This window comes from Chiloscyllium punctatum, chromosome 26, assembly GCF_047496795.1.
Source record: "Chiloscyllium punctatum isolate Juve2018m chromosome 26, sChiPun1.3, whole genome shotgun sequence".
NCBI lineage: Eukaryota > Metazoa > Chordata > Chondrichthyes > Orectolobiformes > Hemiscylliidae > Chiloscyllium > Chiloscyllium punctatum.
In genome coordinates, this window is record NC_092764.1 from 39,826,357 (window position 1) to 39,847,455 (window position 21,099).

The following is a 21,099-nucleotide window of genomic DNA, read 5'->3' on the forward strand; positions in this document are numbered from 1 at the left end:
ACATCTGAAATTTCAGGAGCTATAAATATGGACAACTTTGTTCGCGGCACTGCAATCAAGTTGTTCAACAGGATAGACGGAAAAGTATTTGAAACTGTAACAGGATAAATGAAATATTTTGCAATGGCGTGTTCTGAAGAGGGTGTAACTAAATCTAAGTTTCCTACTCAATAATACAGAGGGAAAACATAAGGACCGAACCATGAATTTTACATTTCTTGTACCCGTAATGATTTCAGATCATTAGGAGTCACATTAATGATATATATTTAACATGTTCTGGTGATCGCTGTCACTTTGACGTACTCCTTTATCTAATTCTATTCATTGCGACGTGTCTATGACCAACATCAATAGCACTTGATAACCAACTCATTTTTTGTTTCACTCTCCTCCAGCCTGGTTACACACACCCGTAAAACTCATCCCCGAAATACCTACGAAGTTAGGAAATTCACAGTTAATTCCTTCCAGTGGCCCAGGCAACCTGTTTGCTCTCTGGCGCCAATTAGATTTTTTTTATATTAAAAAAAAGGAACCTCTGTTATGAAGTTGGTTCCTCTTCTTAATGACTGTCTGGTTTTACCATCATGAGATATAAAACTGAATACACAGTACCATAAATCCCTCCTTTCAATGATTTTGCAAGAAGCAGTGAATTGTCTGAACGGTGCATAAAAATGTTGGGTATGTATCATTGACAACAAGACATTCAAATAACTATTAACTCTTAAAAGGAAAGTTTGTTCAAGGGTTAGTCTAAAAATGAATTTTAAGTGAGTCACTCAATGTAACAATGACCGTAATCCTTCGCATGGCTTGTGATACTGACATATTGAATTAAGTGAACGTATTTCGCACCAAACAATAATCTGACATTAATATTGCAGTTATGTCTCGTGCACACAGGCACCCAGTTGTGCCTTGTGATGGTACGTGCTTTCTTTTTGGTAAATCAGGGACAGTATCAAAGTCGATCCGTAGGTTTTTTTTATTATATGGTACGGCACAAAGAACAAATAAGTTGAGGGAACACAAACACGCTACATAACAATTCGTCAAGTGTACCGTAACTTTGCACCGGCAGCGCTGTTGTTAGTTTCTTTCTAGTTTCTTATCGGGTCTAATGAGTTAGATATGGGTATAAAACGATCCGGAAGGCCATAAAGAAGAGATAATCTACATTTATCTTAGTTGCAGACATGCTACCTTTCCAAAGGTAACTTGTGTATCATGCCTTGAGTAGTTTCCACCACCCCCCCCCCCCCCCCCAATTCCGGGACTAAAAATCGTGCAAACGAGAAAGAAAGCAAGCGATTGTTACAGCGATCAAGCTCCCCTCTCTGGTCAAGAGATGCTAATTCACAGGGTTTGGAACTGTCTGTCTGGCGGTGCAATGCTATCATTATCAGGCAAATCAGCCAGGCGTTTAATGGTGGAATCAGGAGACATTTGCACTCCCAAGATCACCATGACATCATATGTGAAACAGCCAGGCATTAGTGCTTGTCAACTGAAGAGGTCTTAACCACTCGACTAATGTCTTGGAAATGGATGTGCACTTCTCTCCCACATTAGCCACCAGACGCTGCCTAACTTTTCAAGAGACCAAAAGAAAAACCGAACAAGATGCAAAGACACCACCATGCACCAGCTTCTCTCTCTCTCTCTCCTCCCTCCCAAACAAAAAACTCCTCGGCAATATCCTGATCGCTCTACAGATTAAACTACATCGGAGTAGGCACGTTGGAAACGGGAGGAGATTGAGAAAGTGGCGCGTCAACTGCAGCGAGATTTCTCTTTTTCTCTCAAAAAAACGATCCTTGCATAATTAAAGGCGTGGGGCGTCAAACTGCTGCGCGGTCAAAAAAAAAGCTGCAGTCTGTAGTCTATTGTGACACGGTGACTGTAAACAGTGAAGGCTGAACTGGCAAAGTGTTAGCAAATGAGTGTTTGTCCTCCCTCCTTTCCCCTCCCCTCACTGACAGCACTTCTGTTTGGAGTCTCTCCGTGTGTGTGTGTGAGATTCCAGCACTCCGCCTCACCTGTAAGCAGGCGGGAAGTTATGAAAGTCGACAGAAAACCGAAAAATCCCTCAGGCTAAAAAAAAAAGTCCCACTATTGTACTTTAATAACCCATGGCACCAGCCTTTGGAATGTTCGAAACAGGCTTTGCTCAAACACTTCTTCTGCTGGAACACATGCGGCTGAGCTGCCGCTGCAGGTCGCTCGGGTCATTTTCTGTTTTAATGGTGGGGGGGGGGGGGGGGGGGAGGTGGGAGTTTGGTACAGAAGATGTTTTACCTTAACAATCATGCACGGCCCCCTCCGTATGACTTCGCCTTTGGGCACGACAAGTTTCATGACATGTAGTGTAAGAGGCTAACGAGATGAAGGTTAATGCGATGATGTACAGTAAGCTTCAACACAATACTGCTCTGGGGATGGGGGGGGGGGGGGGGGAGAGAGAGACAGACACAGAGAGAGAGAGAGAGATTTACAATACGACGTCAGCGTTACGTTTCAAATCATGTCTCTCTCTCTCTCTCGAAATTAATTAAAGCCCTTTTTTTTTGCAGGCGACCCCCAGGGTTGCCAGCAGCCCCGGAGAAAGCGGAGCTCTTTTCCCCCGGAGCACGACCCCCACTTTGGGATCCCGGGGGGAGGGGGGGGGGTCTGGCCGTGCCTTCTGAAAGCTTGGCGGGCCGAGACTTGGCCAAGGGCCCCCGGTAGGGTCACAGGGCGCGATCGCTGTTGAAATTCCGAGCACTCTATCATGCGCATTTGTACAATAAAGCAGCAGAGCCCCGGAGCTGACAAATCACGTCTACACCCGCCACTATCCCACTCACAAACAGCCAAAAGGAACCGTTAAACAATACAGCGCCCAGCGCCGCTGCAAGGCTCCCCAGTCACTTCCAACTCCCGGGCTCTCGACAACTACTTCAGGCAAAAGAGCAGCAGCCGTTGGCTTTGCACTTGGATTTGCAGAGAGATAGATCCGAGAGAGGCAAGGCGATCCCGCTCGTTAATGTGGAGCGCAGCTTGGCACTCCTTAATGAACACAGGGATGTGTGGAATACATGCATTTATTTCCATTATTGTTCCAGGCTCTCTCTTGCTCGTGTTGAGTGCACGGCTGCAACAGATGGGATATTGAAACCATCGCGTTAACCTCGTTTTGTTTTATTTTTCCAACGTCCCCCGGCTTAAAGGGAGACGCTCTCCCCCCCCCCCCCAAAAAAAAAGTACTTGGGGCGTGTGTACCTCTGTCATTGTAAAGTCCCATTCGTTCGACTTTTAAAATGAAATGTTAGACTGGAAGAATTCAGCGGGAGTCGGGATAACCGAATGTACAGAAGGTAAATTAAACATAACGCCGCCCCCCCCCCCCAACACACACAAACACATTCACATTTGAGAAGGAATTACAGTCTTGATGGCTCGAACAGGTGTTTCCCACACAACCTGTGTTGCCCACACCCCCTATCCCTGACCATGCATGTGCTGGTTCCCTTTTAAAACGCTTCCGATCTGACTGGGACAGTTCAAACATCTCAGAAGTGCCACAACCTCACTGGGCGGCTGGTGCGAGGCTACGACTCCCAACTGAAGGGTCGGTCTGAGTACAAAATGGCAGGTCGCGGCGGTGCTCGCCTGTCCCTCCGGTTTTGACACATGGCCCACACTCTGGGGAGAGGGGGGGGGGGGGGAACACCTTGCTGCTGATCTGGATGGAGTGCAAAGTCAGGTACGCGGAGGCACCAGACTCCTGTGTAACAACAGCAGGAGGTGGGGGGGGAGGTGGGGTGCACGGAGGCTTGTGCAGGGAGGCGGGGAGGGTGGGGGGGGGGCGATTGGAGGTGGAGGGATTTCATGCGAGCGGCTCAACAAAGTTAAGTGGATAAAAAAAATTCGCCAAAAGTTTGGCTGAGTGCCATTTTGCATTGTGAATAACTGTGGAATGTTGAGCACTTCAACCGGCTGTTCGTTTGCGAACTGGATTAATTCATTCCCACTGTGCTATTAAAGGCAGCAACATATTTTGTTGTTTAAAATTAAAACGGATGATTTACATACGCAAGTTCTACAGCGCCATTCAATGGCTTCTCGGCTGCTTTTATTATTTTCTGCTTTTTCCCCTGACAGCCCTGCATGCAAACGTCACTGGCATGGATATTTAATTATACTGTATTTTTTAATCACGGTGGAAAAGTAGGCCCCGTTGCGCTGCGTACAAAGAAACAAAAAAATAGTACAAACTGACTTTAAATCTCCGCAAATTGGGCACAGGGTGCCCCCAAATCTCAACACGACCCGGCGCATCCTTCTCCCTTACCTTAATTTTAACAGCAAAGCCTTGAAGAAACTCCTGCACGTAAATGAAGCGTTGTAAAAGATTGTGTTCAATGAATAATGAAGCATGTCCACATGATTGACTTGATCATTTTCTTGCACTGAGGGGGAAATAGTGGCTCTGCGTGTCACGTTTGCCCTTTAAGGATTGCTCTGCTAACTCTATCGCGCACATCCCGAGAAACAGTCTTTTATTTAATCTGTCCCTTTCGGGATAAACGCGCTCAGTGATACTGATCACAGAACATCACAAGACATTCCCATGTTTTAGCTTTGACTCCCCCTATCTGGTAGGTGAAATGCATTGTACCATTAAAAAGCACTCCATTGTCGTCTTGGCATAATTCACAGCAACTAGATAGGTCTTGCGGCATTTAGCTTTGATGAGCCAAAGCTCAGCGCTTGATATAATAACGTACAAAGAATGTTCTATAGTCTACCATGTTTCCTCAACGTAGCGACTGCTAATATTAAGACGGAACAAGGCTGCTGTTGACCTTGAGCTCCTGTAAACACACTTATTTAAATCTAGGTCCTATCATTCTCCCTATCCCCACTCTGATTGTCAGACTTGTTATTCAGACATAACACATCTAGCTTTTGACTACCTCCCTGCCAGCGGCAGCTGTACCGTTTTCGCTGGATACAAATTGATCCTTTTTACAAACTAGTGTCTTACCTTTAGGGGAAAAAAACAACACTATTAAAGTATTTTCTCGTCAAGATTGTGAGGTGAAATCCTCGTGGACAGTGGGTCACAAGCATCAGTCACAGCTTCGGCGCTTAGGAGAAGTAATCAGCGATAAAATGACGTTGATCTCCACTGTAACCTTGTCGCGTATTTAATGTAAATAAGCTAGTTCTTTTCCCAATCGGTTGCGTATAAACATTAAGTGTCTTCAGCAGAGCTTCATAAGACTAGCATTAAACACGGACTGTGCACAGGAGCGACATTTAAAAAAATTGAAATATTTCAAGTGAACATCAAAATATAATTTTCTTAATTAATCACGTAGCTACCAGGGAAATTAGCATACGGTAATTAAACTTCGAGGGGGAAACGTCACAGTGGGCTGTGTGCGGTAACAATTCTGGTCCATCTGGAAAAATCCATCTCGATTTTTCTATCAGTAAACTTCTGGGATAAACTTAAGACTCAGTTAATTGCGTTTACTTTCTTTGGAGGTGTATGATCTGGAAGTGCTACAAACGGCAGATTTCCCGCAGTCTGGACGGGTTATGCTTCTGTAGCACTGAATGTAATAGCAAAAGGCTGAATAATGCAATTATGGATTCAGTGTCCCTTAGTTGACAAAAAAAAAGCTGGTGCCTCAATAGAGGCTTTGTTGTGGGATTATATAATGATTGTGTTGTAATTATGGGAAAACGTTTAGTAATAAAATAACGTATCAAAATACTGGAATGGGCATCTTGTTGGAAAGCTTGTGCTCGAATGTGACATTGGTAACATGCTAAGAACAAACACACATGATTTTGAAGGCTTGACAATAAATAAAGGCTTGTCTGATGCGCATGATTAAAGTCAACAGACAGATGATTCAAGACGTCGAATTGCACCGTGTCATTCAGCGTTCTTGCAGGTAAACCTGTTTCCATGTTTGAATGACTGATACAAATTAAAATCTGGAAGGAAATCGGATTACATATGCGTTTTATGTCCCATAGCTATATACTCCCACAAATTCCTCTGACATAAACAAAATTAAGAGGGAACCATAAAAAAATGCTAAACTAACAGAAATTATATTTGTCAAACTTCTCCATATTTCCCGGGGCATTAAGCCAAGACGCCGAAATGGGTGTTCTAAACTCTTGATACAACTGTCCACCCCAGTCACAGCTTCACTTTTTTTTTTAACATTTGTAAGTTTCCAGTATTAGAATGGACATTCTTTACTGATTTGATTTATAGTGTGAAAGAAAAATCCCTGATCGCTATCGAGTCAAATGCAGACGTCCAGGGTCAGGGACAACCTGTAAATGTCAGTGCACGCCCGGTGCACACACACAAAAAAAAAGTTTATTTCCAACTTATGCACTGGGATAAAAACAGCACAAGGCGGACAGAAACAAAGTCTATATTCACAGATCGCACGTGGACTCTTATAACCTGCATCTTCCCACGTACTCCAAGTTCACATGATACACATTCTGCAGAGGTGTCAGCTTCAAGAATATAACTTGCCTTTAAAAATGCTCGGGCAGTACAACAATCAGCACAGACATCACATCAATAATAACACCACTTCAATTAGAATGATAACAAAAAGTGGAGGAGGACCAATGGGACATTCTTTACTCCAATTCTTCATGGCTTCAGCGATTATTTTCTGTTTTCTTTTGAACTTGTTATTGTAAGTCAAGTTGCACCATGACGATTCTTTATCGTGACAGAGTCGACAAAGAAAGTGGGATGGGAAAGCAGGTCGAAATGAAGTTGCCATATGGGCATCAGTAAAGGCATTTTTGAACAATACTGGGAATAAATTCAGTTCATTATCAGCAATAATAAATTTCGATCTAACCTTTTTGAGCAAGTTACGTTTCAAAATCAACTCAAACACGTGGTTAATTGCGATCAGAGCTTGACTCGTTTAAAATTAGTAATTTAAAAAAAAAACAAACTCCATTTTTTAATTCAATGGTGATAATGGATTACACAAGTGAGAAGATTTTAGATTGGTAAATTAAAATAATGTAAGTCTGGAAAACGCAAGAATCATCAATCACACTTGCCATATTTTACAAATAAAAGTATTAGAAAAGTGTGATTGGAGGCAGTGAAGAAAAAAAAGTTTCACGACTTTTTCAGCGCGAAAATGCAGATCGACCTCAAATACAATCCTAATGATAAATTCTAGGTTTAAAAACATTTCAGTCCATGCAAAGTGGTACTTTCAAAGGTAGACTTTGGTGCTCTAAAAACACTTGGAGCCAAATTAAGCTTCGGTTAAAAGGGTTACTCTGTGACACTGCAGCTCAATAAATTTACTATTCTATCCATCTCGTGTTTCGCCCTAATTTCTCATGGAGATACAATTACACACACGTTAAACTAGACTCTTAAGACGATTTGTGCTCACCAAAAAACTTTGGAGTCTGTAAATAGTTGAGTTTCAGTCTCTAGGATTTCTGAATAAAATCTAACCTTTATACATGTTGCATTTAATACTAAGTGCAACATCGTGTTTTTAAAGTCCACCCAATACTACATGGTCAACAGATGCTCGCTTCATAACCATTGCGTTCATGCGGAAATGCTGGTCAGCTGCACACCAGTCGTGGTTAAGATCACTATCTCTCACTACACAGACGGGTACTCTCAATCTATCCAGGAGTGTCCCCATTACCTGAACTTTCAGTAACTTCATGCCACTAATAACGTTATAGACTTTAGTGTAACAAACCTTCATTCTCACACGTCGTCCTATTTGTTTTCCTTTTGCAGTATCTTCAAATACTTTTTGATGTAATGCACCTAATTGAGTTGACTCAATGACAAAATAGGAATATGGAAACATTGGTTTTTAAATCGGATGCAAGACGACTCAGTGAGGATGCAGCTTCAATGGAGCATTGCCCAACAATGGGAAGAAGGCAGCACGCACCGGCCAATTGACAAGCCAATTTTTGTCAATTTTTGTGGTCAGAGTGCGCAAGAGCTGTAAGTGCTGGAATTTGAGACATGGAGAAAGTCTGCATTTCTAAGACGTGTACCAGTTAAGGCAAATGCATTTGAGTGTCCAGTGGTCCATCAGATCGGCGTTATATTACAATTAGCTGTAAATTTCTTCAGAACACACACACATATTTGTTATTGAGGCGTACTTATGTTTCGTGCAAAGAGGGTTAGAGACCTTTTCAGCTTTCTGGGAGAGCAATGGATTCTTCTGGATCAAATAGACCGAATGCTTTAAGAGAATTTTAATTAGCTTCCAATACTCTTCGCATTATCTGCAACAGAACTCTGGCCGTTATAACCACTTTCTATGCACTGGAACGTAGGTATTAAACATGAATCAAATAACTTTTCATCCTAAAGCGACAACAAAATACTGTAAAAGCTGGAAATCTGAAATCAGAACAGAAAATGCTGAAAATCTAATGGAGTCTGTTTCTCTCCCCACGGGTGCTGTCAGATCCACTGAGTACTTTTCATCATTTGAAAACGTAAAACTCCCGTGTTCTAGAGAGCTAATTGCCATCATGAAACAGAAACGTAGATTTCAAAAAGAGTTTTTTTTAAACTTGTGCTTCAGGGATCATATGGGATTGCCAAATTGAAATCACATAGAGAGGGAGTGTTGTAGTTTGCATCTAAGGAATGGATTAAGGCAACCTAACACATTTGTATACAGACGCTGAGACTCCTATCCTGTTTATTGCAGCGGTGGAAAGTCAATGGTTGGATCAGTCTCCATATCAGTCAGTCTGAACGGAACCTTGCACACAAAGGCCATGACTGTATTAAAGGATGATTATCCATTTATCTCATCGGTATTCTACGGAGACAGCAAACAACAGAAGTTACAACAGTAGGGAATTTCTTTAATTAAGACAGAGTTTGAGTGAGCTTTTCATAGTGCAACATGTGTGTGTATCGGCATACAAGTTGTGTGCTTAAGTGCATGTGCAGGGGATTTTGGAGAATGTGATTGACAACTTTTATTAGAATTGTGCAAACTGGATAATTAGTTGGTGTCTTTTCACAACACACAATAAAGAGTGCTAACCGATAGTGTAGCTGCAATATTAGATAAATAGCGTTGTGGATTAGGTGTAATGGCACGGTTTATATTGATTCGGCATGGTTTTCATATCACACCATGATCAGTCCTGTAACTCTGTTTAAAGCAATTGATCAGAGATAAATCATTTAACAGAATGGTGTGAGGCCATTTGAAAGAAGTAGTACTAAATCCAACACTGGTACACTGAAGCCAAGCATTCCATTGCTAAAAGTGTATTGAGATCAGAATGTCAATCATACTGGGAATTAGAAGAATATACCCCAACAACAAGGGGTTCCAAACCTAAATTGCAGACTCCTAACCATAGTACAGGAAGGATTTCTTTCCCCTGTTGTGGTCCTGGCAGTCCAACATCACACAGTCATAAAATGAAAACATCAGGCCACAAGAAATGTGTTTCAGAACACCATAAGTTCAAAAAAAGTTAGTTTTGTAGAAAATAAGTGAATTTGACTATCCAAATCTGTAGCAAACTCAAAAGAAATGCAGCTGTTTGTTGTACACAGTACACCAAGGAGCCAAACATGTAACTCAATTTTAAAAGTTTTTGTTTACAACACCAAGCATCCCATCTGCAGCTGCAAAGCTTTCTCTACTAGTTTGAGACTGGTTCCACTTTTAGTGACACTTATTGCTTATCACATGACCCAAAATATGCTCACTATATTTTGGGCCATGTGATAAGCTGACAATGTAAGTTAGTACATTCAGAAAAAAAATATTATGGCAACAAGACACAAAGGACACCTTTAAAAAATCCTTAAAATCGCTATGTAAAAGTTTCCAAGAGACATCTAGAATAAATGTCACTCAAGCATTATCACAACATCGTAGGGATTTTATTCTAATTGTTTTGCGTGGAGTTGTGTTCAAGAATGCATGCAGACCTTGACTAAGCCTGAACAAACAATGACGCTAGCAGGGCAATATGACTTGCTCTGACCATTCACACTGTTCTCAATGCAGGTCAAACTGATACCTACAGCACAAGTTTCTAATTACACTAGACTCTTCATTAAAAAAATCTCAGGCGCAGACATTATAATTGCTCAGTGTTTTCCAACTGTATTATATCATGGTTAGAGATGTTTATACAAATAAATGAGTTAAATAAATTGCCTATTAAAATAGATCAGCTGACACACTGACATTGTAATTCTATAGAAAAAATGCATTTCTGAATTGTTTCTTATTTATAAATAAGAAAATGAGTAGAAAATAATTACATGAATACTTCAAGTATGTATGGTTATGGCTAATGTTTCTTTCATTCAAATTTCTATTCTGCCTCACCCATGATATCCACCATTACTGACTTGTGGAAAACTGAATGATGTACAGTGATCATGAAGCAGAAATGCAGCATCGCAAAAAAAGCAATTCTCTAAAATTGTACTTCAGGGCTCCTATGGGATTGCTAATTTGACATTAAATATGGAGGAATTTTGCAGATTACTTTGAAGGAATTGATTAAGGTAGCCCAACACATTTGTACACAGATGCTAGAGATTTCCATCCTGCTCATTTCAATGGTGGAAAGTCAATGGTTGTAACCAATCTCCACATCAGCCAATCCGAGCAGAACCAGTACAGTGATTATGCCACTTTTCCACTGCCTGTCAGTTAAGTTAAGGGTTTTTTTTTGGTACTGATTCAATTGGGTAAATTAAAGAATTGAGCTGTATTTATACTCTGACATATAATATTGCATTTACACAAATGAAGAAAGAATAAATTTCATGTTGAGGTTGTGCAGGACATTACTGAGGCCTCTTCAGGAGCACTGGTGCAGGTCTGGTTGTCTTGTTGTAGGAAGGATATTATTAAACTGGAGAGAGTTCAGAAAAGATTTACCAGAATGTTGCTGGAAATAGAGGGTTTGAGATACAAAAATTGATTGGAAAGGTGGAACTTTTTTTCACTGGAGCATAGGAAGTTGAGAGGTCACCTTATTCAGGTTAATAAAATCATGAGGGGCACAGATAATGACAAGGGTCTTTTCCCTATGGAGGGGGAGCTCAAAACATGGGGGCATATTTTTAGGGTGAGAGGAGAAAGATTGAAAAAAGAACATGAGAGGCAACATTTTGTTTTTACAAAGAATGGTTCGTGCGGGGAATGCACTGCCAGAGGAGTGATGGATGGAGATAGAGTTACAACATTTGAAAAACATTTGGATAAGTTCATGAATAGGAAAGGTTCAGAGGGATATGGGTCAAGTGTAGAAAAGGTGGATTAGTTTAGTTTGGGAACATGGTTAGCACGGACTGGTTGGACCAAAGGGTTTGTTTCCATGTTGTATGACTCTATGACTCGATTCCTAAATGTTCACAGTTTAAGGGTATGGAGTAGATGACTTAGGACTGAGATGAGGAAAGCTTTCTTGACCCAGAGAGCAGTGAGCATATGGAATTCTCTGCTATAGAAAGAAGCTGAGCCAAAACATTGGATATTTTCAAGAAGGAAATAGATATAATTGTTAGAGTTAAAGGGATTGAAGGATATGTGGCAAAAGTGGGATTGGATGATTAGTCATGATGATATTGAATAATGGAGGAGCCTATTCCTATTTTCTATGTTTCTATGGTATGCGTACCTGTCAGAGTAGCCAACTTAGTGTGAAATCATGTTCAAAACAAGGTACTCAGAATGGCCATATAATCTCTCTTTGATAATTCACAGACTTACTCTTATGTTTTCCATAAAGAACATTCCAATTATTAAAGCATGATTACTGAGAGAAAAGTATTGTTTTGAATTCTAGCTACACAATAATTCACAGCAAGAGCATACTGCTGTACATCACAGACCTCGTTGACTTGCATTTTTTTCAGAATTGTGGTTTACAATAACAATTATCAAAATTAGCTGATACAAATAATCCTGAAGGCCAAAATCATATGAGTAAACTTTGGTGTATATGTATGTTCACAATTGGATAAACTATGCTTCTTTAGAAAATAATGAGAAAAATCTAACATCCAATCTCTTGTACAGTTAAGCAAGTTATGTGAGCGAGTAAATAATTTTTAACGTAAACTATTCAGAGCTAACAACAAGGTAGATTATTCTGACTTTGCACATACTTTTCTGTTCAGTATGCTCATAGATGATATTCTAAGGGTCTACAATGCTTCTCCATTCCTATAGCCCTTGAATCTGAAAATCTATCAATCTATTTTCTTGAAATATTCATCAACTGAGAACAGCCATCTCCAGAGGTGAGAATTCCAAAGATTCACAATTGTTTGAGTACAGATATGTATCCTCATCTTCATCCTAATTGGCCAAGGCTGACTGCTTATTATTAGACTATTGTTCCAATCACAGGAAACATCTTCCCATTCTTAATATCCATACCTGCTAAGGGAGCAACAACTTTAAAACAGTAACTTAGAGTAAATTATTATTTGCTTCATGGATGTAATGGCCACATTAAATCTTGTGATAAAGATTACCACAACACAGATTTTAACTGTTACTTTTTATCTTTTAACAATACATGGTCTTTGCAGTAGTGTTCAGAAGATGTTACTAATTCTACTTTTATTTCAGTGTTTAATTTGACATATCTCATAAGATATTAAGCACATTGTAAGTCTATAGCTCAATCAAGGGGTTTTATTGATTCTCATTTACATGGTGATTTTGGTAGTTTATAACAGCCAAAATACCTTTGAATGAATTGAAAATACATATCTTCTTGAACTGTCTTCTGTAGCATCTGTATATTTATTGCCAACTAGCATTTTTACTAGTCAGTAAATGTTATGTCCAATTGGTATAACAAGTATAACTATTATACAAGGACCTTTTTCCTGAACAACCTTACATTCATTTCCCACTATTTCTCAATACAGCAAGTAAGATCTTGCTTCAAAAATCTGCAGTTGCTTCAAGCTTTATTATATATTTACTGAAGTTGATAATATCGTGCTATTAACAGGATGACATTGCAACATAAAACAAGGAATGTTGGAAAAGCTATGTATTTTTCCCCTCATTGCATCCAAATTATTGAGATTAAGTTTTTCCAATCCCATTTGCAATACAAAACACAAAATCCAGGGATCAGCCTTAGGTTTAATTTCCTGCAAAACATGCATTTGATACACATTTACATTAAGTAGATTTGTGTTCAATAATTGATACCAACATCAGCCACAAAGGATTCAGTAGTACCTGTCTCCAGGAACAGAAGGTCTATGTTCAAGACTCACCTACCCAGGAGGTGTGTTATAACATGTCTGATTTAAGATTGACATTTTAAATACAAAGAGTCACCTTCTCCCTCCTGAATCCATGAACCCTCCTGATATGTTTGTTGCCATCACTGAGAATAAGAATAATGTAAAACTGTTTATTAATGTCTTCATCAGAATATATTGGACAAAATAGCATGTTCTTACACATAGCAGGTATATACTAGAAAATGTCTATAAATGTAGAAACAGAAATTTTTGCTTAAGTTACATGCAAGAGGTTTACAATGAGATCTTACCAAAATCGTGTAAAAACTAATTATCAGAATAAATAATATTAAAATTATATTTATGTGAGTTCCAGTGTGCAAGTTTTAACAATTATTTAGTCTATACAATCTACCCCAATACAATTTATCTAACAAGATAAGTAGAAAAATGACTGCTCTTTTCTCAGTCATTGTCCTAACTGCATAAGTAATAACTGGGACTATATGGCCCAAATTGTGTCACTGTCCTGGCACTCTTCCTAAGGATATGAGAATGTAGATTTTCAGATAACAGGTATAAAAGCAACATGAATTAAAATTAAACTTTAAAATTCCTATCTACTTGCAAATTTTGAATTTGGTTATAACAGTATACAGTAATCAAAAATTCAATCATAAATTAATATGTTACAATTGTGGTTGTAAAGTTTTACAATTTGTTTTGTTACTGATTCATTGCCTGATCTCCAGCAACAGCATCATACATAAAATAAGGCAAAAAGGGAAATTACTTCAAAGGTAATGCATTATTCAGTGATTAACATTGTCTAATGCAACCCAGTGTGGACAACTTTTAGAAAATTATTTTAATGCAAGTAGATGAATATTGTTTACATTTTAATTTATCATAAAGCTGAATTCCCAAACATTTACCAGTTTTTCTAACTGAATGCTGTCTTTATTCAAAATTAATTTAATTGACATGCTGATTTTTATAATGGTTCAAGCAACACTGCCTGCAAATTTTACACATCTAGCTAAATGATTTGTGTTCAGTCACAAAAGCAAGGCGGCACATACAGTAACTTTATTTGAAAGCAATTGACAGAAGCTGGAGATTATCATTGTTATTTACATGTTATTGTATTATCTGTAACCAAATATTACTGATAGTAAATCAGCATCATAAAAAAAAACTAACAATGTAGATCTCTGTATTCTAACAGTCTTTTTTTTCTGGCTTGCATAAACTAACCTTAATTATTCCTTTCCTTTTGATACTTATCACTGAACCAATTTATAAACTAGTACAATTGAATCAAACTAATCTGATACACAGATAGATAAGACTGGCAATGGCAATAAAAAAAACAGGTTAAGACACAGTACCATACAGAAAACATACAGTGTTGAAGTTGATGGATGCTATTGCAACGTAGTGTATTTTCGGTGTAAAATACGACTTCAGTGTTTGCAGAAACGTTTTGGTGAGTGTACCTACCTGTTGCATGAAGTGTTGGTTTTAAATTCATTCTTCAAAGCTTTGTGGAGACCGACGTTGTTCGTTGGTTACGAGATAACAATGAGTTGACACCAACATAAGGCTTTGCCACTGAGCGACTCCACTGACTCGGTTGACATTAGTATCTAAATTCGGTCCTATATGCATATCAACAATCATCAGTCATTTGGAAATCCAATCCTGGCGAAGTGCTGCCATGGAATACTTATAACACTGTAATTCACTCAAGAGAGTTCTGGTGTTATAATAAATCGTAAGATCAAAAGAAGACCCGTTTGTGCAGTCATCAGAACCCATGAGATCTAATTACAATTGTTCAACTTCATTTTCTGTAGAAATTTACTGCCTTATATCCCATGAGATCCATATTGTGAACCACTTCCTTTTGCATGCTCCAAAACGTGTTCTGATGGCATCTTCCTACAAACTGTTGATGATAAAGCTCGAATTCGAATTCGACACATGAAAGAATATCACCACTTCTATTGGCAAAGAAATACTTCTCTTAAAAGTGTTTCAATAATACCTTGCTCAGATGAATAGTTGTGCTAACAGAGTGAATATTCTCCTATGACAACTCCGAAGAGTTTAGAACAATTACCGCCACGTGACTGAAATTGTCTGTAAAGTTGCATTAAATGTCCCTATAATAATTAGATTGTTTTGGCACCACGTTCATCGTTTTGCAGTATAAAATGATTACATTATTGATGCAAGGATTATTACCTATTTTCATAAACTGACCCATCTCTGACTTTGCTGAAGTCACTCACGAGAATTAGATTAAATCAGATACATTGGTTCGAGCTAACGCGCATTTGACGCGTTAGATTCAAAACAACTCTGAACAATTAAGATCAAATACTTCAGGTATTCTGTAAGACAGATTTCTGATAGAACAATTTTATCCAGGGAAAGCGTACTGTTCCGAAACTGCCAAAGACAGCCACTGAATGGAAATAAACTCATACGAAGATAACTAGTTAGTGAGTCGTCAACCCGTTTTATTCCACCAAATCAATCAGATTTATTTGCAAGACTCAGACTCGATTAGAAAAGCGCAATGCACCCTTAACTATGGAAGCGAGTTGTTATCAGATGAAGTGAGCCTTTCCATGGACCCTCGGGATACGTAGGGATCTTGAATCTCCTGCCGATAAATCGTCGTTTACGTTTCCAGATAATGAAGTAAATCGTTAAAAAAAAACTTGTTTTATGTCAAAATATGCGGAATTAGACATCCCAAGTAAATCATGTGCAGATGTTTGAGGTCGAAGTACTGCAATGGGGAAAGAAATCGATTTTTTCAATCAACATGAAATTCAAATTATTCAACTTGATGCCTAACAATACATTAATATGAAAAACATTGTTTCTTCACACGTTATCCTAATAATGATTGGAATACGTATGTCCTATTTTCTTGTTTCCAGTGTTCACTCCTGAAGGCATTGCTTAATATTTTCAGCGAAGTTCAGTCACTTGTCCTCGTTATCACCGCAACAAGTGCAAGTTCTCTCAGCGTGAAAGGAGGGGGAAACCGGACACCTGGAGGTAATCCACACCCAACACAGATCATTGCATAACAGTCGGGGGAGAAGTGTGTCCAACGATTGTGCTATTCTCTACAACAGAGAGGGGCTAAAGTGAAGAGTTCCGCCCCTCTACTTGTCAGATGGGAAATGCATCAGTTTCCACGTGCAAAATACTTCGACCCGAACGTAATTCTAGGCCTCACCCACCTAAAGCTTCCCAAAAGAACCCTGATTTCCCAACAATCTCTCAAATGTGTGTCTTTTTAGCAGTTTGCTAAATGGCATAGATAATTGGGCAATACCTTGGAATTATGAATCTGCATTATACCTGAAAAGAAGGACATGCTGCTGAAATGTGATTGCCTTGCACTCATCCTGACAAATACAAGAATGCCAAATTTGAGTTTATTACAATTGTTTTGGGTTGTGCACATGTGGGCTTGCATTTTCCTTGGTAAAAACTCCTTGGTAAAAACAACTGAAGGAAGACAAGATGTCTGCTGTTTGCTGTGATTCTGCAATTGGACAGCATTTATGGATCAATCCTGAGTTCACAAATAGCTACAATAGCAAATAATTTACGATAATCATTCACTTTAATAACATAACTCATTTATGCTTGCTAGATGACATGCATTCATAAGTGAGGATGCATTCTCCACAGTGAAAAGAATGTGTTCGAGCCTTGTCACTTCTTGGAGTCTACAATGCTTGCTCTCTCCCATGGCAATTCCTCACCCAATCAGAGTAACTTACCAACTAATCAGCACCTTCCTCTCCTGAAGCATAGCATGTTTAGTATCATTTCAAATTTGGCAATTTTATATTTGCCCTGATGAGTTCAAGGTGAAAATCTTCAGCAACATGATTGTTTTCAGCAATATTCAAATCCGTGCTATCAGGTTACTGAATTTATAATATATGGTAGATAAACTTTAATTCCTTATGAATAACTAATCATATGTGGCCTTCACAAGCTTTCAGTGCCCTTTAGTTCATAATCATTAATAAGAAAATATTACAACTTGTCTTGTCCAAACAGCAGTGGATGACATCATTCTCATCCCCTTCCCATGGATTCAATCTTCAATTGTGTTTTTCTCAGTTAAGCTATCAGGGTTCCATTGTATCTTCCTGCTCCTGATCTACACAATAACTGAATATCCTAATTTATTGTTAGCAGTAAATTTGGATGTATGAATCAGTTCTTTTATCTATCCTAGTCATTAACACATAGAATGAAATGCTGAGGTCCCAGTACAGATCTTTAGAGATCACATTTTGTGTATGCTGTCAATCAGAAAATAGCCTTTTTATTTCACCTTTCTGTCTTATGTCTCCCAACCATTTATCAAATCATTCCATTAGGAAATTGTCACTTCCGTGTACGCAGTGTAACCACTAGTGTGGGACCTTGTACAATGTCTTCTGGAAATTCACACAGATGAATGTATCAATAATGTTGAATCATCTGAACTCCATGTTGATTGAATAAATCCTGTGTTTTCATTTTCCATTTTAATACTTTGATACTAAACACTTTCCTTTGAGATTTGCTCTTTGGGATGTCTCATTCCCTTTTGCAGAAAACAAATTTCTTAAATGTTGACATCATTATTTGGAAATGCAACTTTCGTGTTTATCATGCTAACAACATCAAAAACTTTAATTCAATTAGATTAGTGTTGTTCACCACCTCTTAAAAATCCTTGTGGATTCTCTTTGATCTGCTCATATTCATTAGATAAGTCAAACATTTTTCTCTGATGATAGATTCCAGTAATTTCTCCACAACTGATGTTAAACTGGCAAGTCGGTATTTATTTGGTTTTTCCCTTTTTTTAACTAAAGAAGTCACACTTCAAAATCCCTCAATCAAGAAAGAAAAATTGCTGAATGCAGAAGGCTTTAGAAAATTGTGGCTTATGCCCTTTAACACTGTTTCTTGTATAATCTATTGATCATTGTTTCTTACGTGCATTAGGGATGCTTTTGTCTTAGTGAGTTTTGAGAAGATTTGTAGCTCAGGTTGAGGTTCTGGATGTAAGTTTGCTCACTGAGCTGGAAGGTTCATTTTCAGACGTTTCGTCACCACGTTTGTTGTTACCTAGTCTGGTGACGAAATGTCTGAAAATGAAACTTCCAGCTCAGCAAGCAAACTTACATCCAGATGTTTTGTCTTTTGGAGGTTTTTTATAGGATACCAAAATGTTCAGCAGCCTTTGGAATTTCAAGCATGGTTGGAGTAGGACATGAAACTATCATTTTAATGCAGCACATAGTATTCTTCTGTCTCTGCAATTGGCAGGTTGCTGGCATTCAGAAAAGCTTTAGCATTCATACAGTCAATGCAATATCAGCTCAGAGCAGTTCATCAATGAGAAGAAAAAATACAGGTGTTTTCATTTATCAGTGTATATGTACTTGATCCACATAAAATTAAGTAATAAATAAATTTAGATTTGAATGCATTTTATATAGTTCTGTCAAACCAATTCAGCAGCATGTTCTGCTTTGAAGATGGCATGTACAATACATCTGGAAGTGATAATCCTTTCATGTTTTGAAATTCATAAAATATTATTTCTGACGAAGAGGAAAGGTACATTAGTATTATTTACTTATAATTCCTGGGATCCAGTAATAAAAAGATGTTTCTCCCTTTAGGTTTTTCCATACACAGAGACATGACTTCTGCTCAACAACTTCCCAAAGCAGCATAGTGAAGTTGGGGACATGGAGAAACAGATACACTAAGATAGGTCAACATCCAGCATCAACACGACCAGAGAAATGGTTCACATAGAAGTTTTACATTTACAGTGCAGAAAATCATTAGTTATTTTATCAAGCTGAATAGTCAGTTTCATTAGTATTGTTGAACAAGTGGCATGAAAAACACAAAAATTTCTAACTTCTCAAGTTTCAGAAGTTTCTACATCATATTAGCCAGTCTACATGTGAGTTTAATGAAACAGCATTAGGACTGCTGAAAGATCTCCATGTCCTTGAGATAAAGAAAACAAACTGTCCTGTGCTTCATTTTTCAGAAATCTTCATCATTTAAAAGCACAAAACTTTCCATATTCTAAGGAGAGGTACAATTTGTGAAATGATGGATATGCTTATAGGTATGGAGAAGGGTTGCTTCCTCGTGAGAATAAAAATTGTGGAAATGGAAGTGACTAAAATAAAGTGACTAATCTTTGGCCCTGACAAAGATTGAAAAGATCCAAATTTTCAGTTACTCATACATTTGCCCACCATATTAGGTAGTAGATACGCTAGAAGTAATCTGACTTTATCTCATACATAACACAGACACGGGGTGCAACAAGGGACAGTTGGGGCAGGCTTGGACAGCTCAGGCATTCAACGTTTCTCTATATCCCTAATGTTCTTTCACCCTCTTCGTAATCAAGAAGATTTCAACTCTGCCATAAAATTATTTAAAGATTCTCCATCCACAGTCTTTGACTCACAGTATTTTGTTAAAAAAAAACTCATCTCAGTTTTAAAAGGGCACCCCATATTTCTAAACTATGACATAGTTCTAGATTCTCCCACAAGAGGAAACATTCTTTCAACATCCACCTGGTCAAGTCCACTCTGGATCTTATATGTTTCAATTAAGTCACCTCTAATTCTTCTAAACTCCACAAGATGCAGGCCTAATTTGCCTAGTCTTTCCTCACAGGGCAATCGTCTTTCCATATTAGCCTAATAAGCCTTCTCTGAACTTCTTCCAATGCATTAACATCCTTCTGTAAACACAGTGGCTAGTACTGTACACAGTCCTCCTGATACAGTCTTCCAATACCTTGTATAACTGAAGCAAAATCACACTCTTCTTGCATTTAATTCACCCTTGCATCCCATTTGCTTTTCCAATTACTTGCTGTACCTGCATGCTAACCTTCTTTGAATAATTTGCTAGGACACCTGGGTCTCTCTGCATTACAGAGCTCTGCAACCTGTCACCATTTAAATAATATGCTTTTACCATTTTGTTTCTGTCAGAGGACAATTTCATATGTTACGTTTTATGATGACGCTTATGTAATATTTCTGTTTAAATTCATAACTATGTAATTTCAATGTGTGTAATGAAGTTCTTTAAAACAACGTTAAAGTTACAGGGAAATATTATTTTGCAGTTACAACAAAGATAATAAGCAAAATCTGGTGGCTGTACCAATTCATTTAAGAAATCTTGGGTAACTAATTAGCTGGGAGGAGAAAGTGAGGACTGCAGATGCTGGAGATCAGAGCTGAAAATGTGTTGCTGGAAAAGCGCAGCAGGTCAGGCAGCATCCAAGGAACAGGAGAGACGTTTCGGGCATCAGTCCTTCAGATGGTAATGATTACACAAGTTAACACCATATTCAAGGATTACAATAATCTTGGTTGAGGTGTGGGGAAAAAAATCTCTTGCATAAGCATGAATGCTATTTTCAATGCAAACAATACCAAAGCTACGTTTGCACCAGAGAGCAAAAGTTTTATTGTTACTCCCAGCACCAGCTGCAATTATTAATTGTGTGTGAAGTAACCAGCCTCACAAACTCAGCTTATTTGTTATCTGATACCAGTTATTTTGAAACTTTGCAGTGAAGGGAAGTTGGAATGTTTGTCAAACAACATTCACCCTTTATCAGTACATACATGTATTATTGGAAAGAAACTAAGCACTGTCATTATTCTCATCAGACCCTGCTGGCA

The 21,099-nt window shown here is 38.5% G+C and overlaps 1 protein-coding gene across 15 annotated transcripts in view; it reads right to left on the reverse strand.

Moving 5' to 3' along the window:
• The window catches only part of znf536 (zinc finger protein 536), a 597,614-nt gene extending 582,742 nt beyond the window's left edge, over positions 1-14,872 (reverse strand). For 3 of the 15 annotated variants that reach the window (XM_072596184.1, XM_072596186.1, XM_072596185.1), the window contains exon 1: positions 4,340-4,738. The gene's annotated coding sequence lies outside the window, so the exon portion shown is untranslated. Of the gene's footprint in view, positions 1-2,304; positions 2,422-4,339; positions 4,740-5,035; positions 5,519-13,412; positions 13,462-14,821 lie in introns of those variants that run through there. The other 12 variants (XM_072596173.1, XM_072596177.1, XM_072596178.1 and 9 more) reach the window with 7 other exon arrangements.
• Between the last annotated feature and the right edge of the window lie 6,227 nt (positions 14,873-21,099).